The sequence below is a fragment of the Coregonus lavaretus genome, assembly GCF_964263955.1.
Source record: "Coregonus lavaretus genome assembly, chromosome: 21".
NCBI classification, from domain to species: domain Eukaryota; kingdom Metazoa; phylum Chordata; class Actinopteri; order Salmoniformes; family Salmonidae; genus Coregonus; species Coregonus lavaretus.
Genome location: NC_140008.1, coordinates 30,639,674 through 30,646,618, shown reverse-complemented (window position 1 = coordinate 30,646,618; position 6,945 = coordinate 30,639,674). Strand labels below are relative to the sequence as shown.

Here is a 6,945-nt window from a genome sequence, read left to right as displayed (position 1 = left end):
GGTCTTAAAATGTCGAATTTTAAAAAGGCTAACGTTAACATGTTGTGACTGACTTCTGTCCAGTCCATGTGCCAGCAGTATTAAGCTAACGTTAATTAACATTAACTGACGAACATAACGTTCAAACTAGACAATGTCAGCCCGATTTATTGTAAGTTATGTTAATACAACGTGGAGGGGGGATTGTGTACTTCTTGTTAACGTTCAGATATTACAGGAACATAGCAAAGACTAAGGGGAGTTGGCTAAACTAGCTACAGTTAGCTACGTTAGCTTGACTGGCTAACTATGTGCGGGTGGCATGGATTTATTATGTTAACGGCGGGTAGACATTAACCTTGGACACTGCTTAAGCGGTGTGCCTTTATTTTTTTCCTGGATATTATACAAAATGACTTTCGGGTTTCAAAGCAGCAGCAGTACTGTTAAAATACTTAAGCACTATCTTAGCACACACTTATGGTGTAACGTTTAGCTAACATTATTCAATTCAATGTTATTTATATTGTCAAATCATAACAAGAGTTATCTCAAGACACTTTACAGACAGAGTAGGTCTAGACCACACTCTATAATATACCAAGACCCAACAATTGCAGTAATTGTGCGGGCAAGGCGGTAACATTAATGTTACAAGGATGAAAATCAGACGTTATCCTTTTTAATGTGTTTGACAGTAACTTCAATTTAACTGGCCATTTCTGCAAAAGTGCTGATCATTTCTCAGCACTTTGGTGGCTTGAAACAATATTTTTTCTTATATTTGAGGAAATACTGCTAAAATAAGACCATCAACTTTTTAACTGTGAGAAATTGTACTGATACTATTTGCAGGGAGCATGCTGCTTAAAGCTAAACTTGGAGATGTCCAAAAATTTGTCAGAATAACTGAGCCAAATCTGAAAGACTTTTTGATTGCAGGTAAGAATTTGACAATGTTAGTAATAACTGTCTGAATTTAGCTGTTTAAAATTGATATACTGGAATATTCCTAAAATGATGGGACATGTTAAGTTCTCAGGTTTTTGGAACTGGTCCATTTTTGTACGTCTAAATTTCTTCTGTTTTGCCCTTGGTAACTACACTTTAATTGTGGATGCATTGCTTAAGGTATAGTTATGATGCTACAAAAAAAAACATTTTAATCACTTAATAGTGTTTGTTTAAAACCTATTTTATAGGGTAAGGTAGGTGTACACAGTGAAATTATTATATAAATAATGATTTACTTTTGTTTACACAAGCTTTTATCCCTGTTTTTTCTAGCATTTGCAAAGTTTGGTGTCCCAGCTGTAACAGAAGGTGTGAAAATTGTTGACAGTTCAGGGACTGAATTGGATGATGATGTTTTTGAGGATATTATAAAGGATCCCTCAACTGGGGTGCTAACCATCAAATATGACTCAGGTTTGTTTCAGTTAATTAGACTAATTAATGAATACGTTATTTCTTTGTTTTATGAAGTTCATGGTGTCTATTAAATAAGTGTCTTAGATTATGAGGGAACTATATATAATTCTTTTTCTTCTAAAAATCATGGTTAGAATCTGTCTCCATGGTGGCCTCTTCTGAGCAATCCCAACCATCATCCCTTGATACCTTGGACTCTGAGGATACAGTCATTATTTCAGATAGCCCCTCCAGAAAACGCCAGAGGCTGGATACAGAAGCCAAGCAAGTAAGACAATTCTGACATTTTAAATTCTGTTCTTGAATCTGTTCTCAGAGAATTAAAATTACATTAATATACATTGTAAATTACATGGTTTCAAAACATTTTTGAAGTCCTGATTAGGGATGTCCCGATCAAGTTTTTTTAAGCGCCCTATCCGATTAAAAAAAGTATCTGCTGATATTGAGTCCTGATCAGATACTTTTATTTATTTATTGATAATACAGTGCACACTTCGAGTACATTCAAGTTATTGTCGCTGTCTGGAGGGAGTTTCTTACCATTATTGGCTTTTTCATTGGATTTTTGTAGCACTTGCAATCTTTGAGATTGGATCGGGACATCCTCTGACATCATATTAGTTTATTTCCAGTTTATTTGCAGTGGACATAACATGCAGAATTGTTATGCATTTTGTTTTAAGTTGGTGGAATCAGCTCTTACCAACAAAACCGGTGGGGAACGTATAATAAATGAATACAACCGAACCAAGTCCTTGACGGATGAAACAAGACGCAAAATGGTGAACATGCTGGCAGCTGACATGACAGAAATGAATGGGTAATTTGTTAATAGTCCTTGTGTTCTCAATCTGTAAATCTAAATCTGAATCTAAGTGAATATGACTGCACAATCCTTTCTTCTTCAATTTTGCAGTACATCTCCACCCAGACAGGTGAAAGAAATGTATGCCAAAGGAATAGTGACCTTATTCCCGTACCTCAGTTACCCATTCTCTAAGAATGGCTATGTGAGTTGCACACAGTAATAGTTGTAATGTTAAATATTATTGGAAGTTTTTGAATCCTACCAGACCATGTTGTTTTCAATGAAGTATCCATTTTTGTTATCCTTTCATCCTTCAAGGAGCATTATTATGATGGCGAGAGTGGAACTGGGTACTTGGCCTGGAGGATTAAAACTATTCAGAGAGGCACCGCCAAAGACAGGCGATCATCATTCGGAGGTAATACTGGAAAATGTATGGAACAAAACAGTTGCTAGATCAATAATTGCATTTGTTGCACTATTTCTCAGACATATAGTATAATGTGTAACTACATCCTTCAATTCTGCTAGCTCCCTCCCTCTTAGCAAATTTAAAGAAAATATGCATCAGAGACCTACAAAGGACTGTGACATAAGGGGGGGTTGCCTCGACACTGACTGGTCGAGGCAACCCCTGGCAAACTGGCCTTGCAAACTTTAGGGTGATTTAAACCAGTAGATGGCATTTTCATACATTTTTCAACCCACAAACTGCAGATTTCATAAATTGTGAAGAAATAATGTCAATATTAACACCAGCATTGATGCAGGGCTCCACACTAACTTTTTGTCTTGGTTGCACTTGTGCGCCTAACTTTTTTATTTAGGTGCACCAGCACAAAATGTAGGTGCACCCAAATTTTTTCCTTGCGTCGCCATTAACGCCACAATTTCAAGGTCACCTTTTTATCACGCTCCATATACATTCATATATATCATGTAACCACCCCCCCCCTTTGCTGTCCTCTGCCCCTCAGATGGCCAACACCTGTAATTTGGCCTTCTTCCCATTTGGCCTTGGCTAAACCAGCTTGCCACACTCCCTAGCATCAAACATATCATTCATATCATTTAGTTTACAGCTCAAAAAGTATATTTTACAGTGGAGTACTTCCTTTAAAAGTTAGCCAGGCTACTAAAACTTTTGACATGATTGAAATTTTCCCGTGTTGTGTAGAATCAGCCAAAGGATCAACTGGTGAAGACATGTCTGGAGGACCGACTGTCAGACGAGAATCCCAGTTTGTTCCAGAGACTGCCCTGACTGATGATGAGTGCAACAAAGCAATCTCACTGATGAAACATTCTGCTGATGCAGACACAATCAAGAAGAAAATGGAACTGACGTTTGTGTATCGCCGCAAAATGATCCTCGACCCCCAGCAGTCAAGCAACATACTGTCTGAGTTTCCACGTTTTAAAGACGTCAAAAGCTTGGTAATTATGTTATTTTGAAAATACTATGACAAGTGAATTGTTTTGTAAGACATTGTAGTGATACTAGCTAGCTAAACTAGCACGCAATACAATTTGATTGGCTGTCAAATAACTGAAATTGTCACCAACACCACCCCACTCCAGGTTGAACAGGATTTTGTTCTAATGTTCGGAGAGGATACCTCAAGCAAGCTTCTGGAAAGGTGGCCGGTCACGTTCAAGAAAAAGATCATCAAACAATGCAGAAAGCTTCCATCCACAAGTGAGCTTGAAGAACTCTTGCTGGCAGCTGATCCTCCTGAGGATGGCACTGAATTGGATGTTGACTTTGGTAAGATGCTTGTAAGCCTACCTTTTGTGTTGTATTGCAATATCAACATTATGTGTAAACATTTAAATATCAACATAATACTAAGAAGCTGGATCTGTGAAAGATTTACGAGTACGTTCTGTAGCAGTATATTGAACAAAACTTTTGAGATTTGACTCAGCCCTGTGGATGTTTTAGTTAGAGAACTTCTTGTGATGTAGAACTGCTGTCTGTCTGGGGGGTCTTTTGTAAAGAAAACAACGTAACTGAAGTGTGTTAACATTGAACTTGTGTTGTTACAGGTTGGGACAGTGATCTGTCATCGGTTTTACTGCTTATACACCTGATTCCACCCTCCGCTCAGGGTCGGAAGAGACCAGGAAAGGTTTCCGCATCCCAAGCAGAGAAACATCTTGTGGTATTCAAGAAGGTTTGTATTTTTTCTAATTTGTGGTATGAACACCTAATATTAGGCTACAAGTATTCATTCAATATTCATATTCAATAAGAGTAGTGTATTGGCTCTTTCTGCATATTCTACAACTACTTGGCCATTAACTACAGTTTTCCCTCATTTGTCTTCGCAGACCGGAACAAACATTCAAGAGCATCTCGATGCCATCACTACTAGCGCTCAGCCCTATCTCCTAGCTGTTGGAGTTAAGAAGAATGCAATCCACCAGTTCTTCATCATTATCGACAAGAATGCCATACCTTGCAGGTCAACCTCTTCTCTTGTTGCTTTTGACGAACTATTTAAGGCACATTTTGTGTTTGGCACATCCTACAACACCATGCTCCACAACATGTACACTTTCATCCAAACTACAGTGTACAGCATCGATGCTGGCAAGGTCAAAGAGAGCCCTCGTGTTGCTGAAATCAGGGCGAGGTTACTTCATTAGTGCTTGAAGTTTCTCCTCGAACATGAAGTGTTTTGTTTGTCAGGCTGAGTTATCGAGTTCAAATATGCTTGTTAGGCATTTACGATTAGTTCACGGTTACTTGCCTGGAAAAAATCTCCGGCTTAAATGTGCTCAGACTGGATGTGGCTGTGCGTTTGGTACGTTTTCTGGTTTTAGGAAACATTTAAACACAAAACACACTGAGTATATTGACCAACAGGTTGACCCTGATGTTTATTTAAGCAGCATTGGAGAGGCAGTGACCACTAATGTAGAGGAGACAGCTACAACGTCACGGACAGTTAATGAACACGAGGTAGCCACATCTACTCTGTTGAAAAAGTCCAACAGGAGCACTCTAGATATGTGTGCCTCTGCTGTTGCACAACTAAAAGCAGCTGGATTAAGTCAATCTACTGTAAATAGTTTTGTTTCCTCCATGGAAGAAGTGTTTTTTGAGATTCAAAGTCAAGCTACAGATGCAGCTTTGCAGTGCTTATCTCCACAGGAAACTGAAAATAAGAACAGAATAGAACAATCTTTGCAAAAGTTGGAAAACCCTTTCACACCCTTAAATTCAGAAGCTAAACGAAATAAACACTTCAAAGAGAAATGGGGAATCGTAGAACCTGTTGAAAAGGTGCTTGGCACAAGATTTGACAGCAGAAGAAACAAAACAACTGGGACATACGATCAGGTCGTTGTAACTGACAAGTTTGCATATATTCCTATTTTAGAAACACTAAAGGCCATTTTTCAAAACCCAGAACTTGCAGACATGTTCAAGCCCAGGCACATGCCCAAGGAAGGTGTGTATGCAGACTTGAGAGATGCCGCCTATTTTAAAAAAAGTCCCTTATTCTCTATAGAAAAAGATGCCATACAGATCCAGCTATTTTATGACGACTTTGAAACAGCAAACCCCTTGGGGTCTAAAAAGGGTATACACAAATTAGGTGCTATATACTTTACATTAAGGAATTTTCCCCCAATCTTTAATTCATCATTGATAAATATTCATTTGGGTGCTCTTTTCCATGCGCAGGACATCAAGCGTTATGGTTTTAATTTGATACTTGAGCCACTTGTCAGTGATCTTAAAGTACTCGAGACAGAGGGACTTAAAGTTCCCAGATTGAAAGATGTGATTCACGGTACCATAGTTCAGGTCACTGGTGATAATCTTGGGTTGCATGGTTTATTTGGCTTTGTGGAGTCATTTGGGGCAAGGTATTGTTGTCGTTTCTGTCTCCTTGAGAAAGATTGTTTTCAAACTGTGTTCTGTGAAGATGATCCAAAAGTTGTACTACGAACTATCGAGATGCACAAACTGCACTGTCAAACTTTACAAACAGATCCTACACTACCTCATATCTATGGTGTCAAACGCATTTGTCTGCTGAATTCACTACAGTATTTTAATACAGCCAACAATTTTTCTGTAGATATAATGCACGATATTTTAGAAGGAGTTGCTCAGTTTGAAGTCAAACTTGTCCTGCAGTACATTAAGGAAAACTTCCTAAATGCTGAACAACTGGCTGGTAGAATACATGCTTTTGACTATGGATACAATCAGCAGCGAAACCGTCCACCTAGAGTAAAGTTGTTTGATGGAAGTAATGATTTGGGGTTGAATGCTATACAGTCTTGGTGCTTATTACGTAATATGCCTTTGCTATTTGGTGATTTAATACAGTCAGATGACCAGCACTGGCATCTTCTACTTTTGCTTCTACACATTGTTAACATTGTATTTTCCCCAGTCCTTACAGAAGGCATGACCATTTACCTCAAACATTTAATCATTGATCATCATCAGCTCTTCAAGCAGTTGTTTCCTGCAATCAATCTCTTACCAAAGCATCACTTCATGATTCATTACCCTCGTAATATAAAAAACATCGGCCCAGTTCTGCACATGTGGTGCATGCGTTATGAAGCTAAACATAATTTTTTTAAGAAGCAATTAAAAAGCTTTAAAAATGTAACAAAAACATTAGCCAAAAAGCACCAAAGTTGTATGGCAATGTATCGAGAGTCCTTTAGCAAGGAAAGATTAACTTTAGGTT

The 6,945-nt window shown here is 38.3% G+C and overlaps 2 long non-coding RNA genes across 3 annotated transcripts; both read left to right on the top strand.

Moving 5' to 3' along the window:
- Positions 1-307: 307 nt before the first annotated feature.
- Positions 308-2,393, top strand: LOC311148432. 2 transcript variants are annotated; one of them, XR_014614899.1, is made up of 5 exons: positions 308-921; positions 1,267-1,407; positions 1,545-1,678; positions 2,097-2,233; positions 2,330-2,393. It is a non-coding gene; the product is annotated as an uncharacterized lncRNA (long non-coding RNA). The 2 variants fall into 2 exon arrangements; XR_014614900.1 differs by having other exon boundaries at positions 2,097-2,384.
- Positions 2,394-2,400: 7 nt separating this feature from the next.
- LOC311148431 lies at positions 2,401-3,483 on the top strand. Its single transcript, XR_014614898.1, has 3 exons — positions 2,401-2,423; positions 2,540-2,639; positions 3,399-3,483. It is a non-coding gene; the product is annotated as an uncharacterized lncRNA (long non-coding RNA).
- Positions 3,484-6,945: the final 3,462 nt, after the last annotated feature.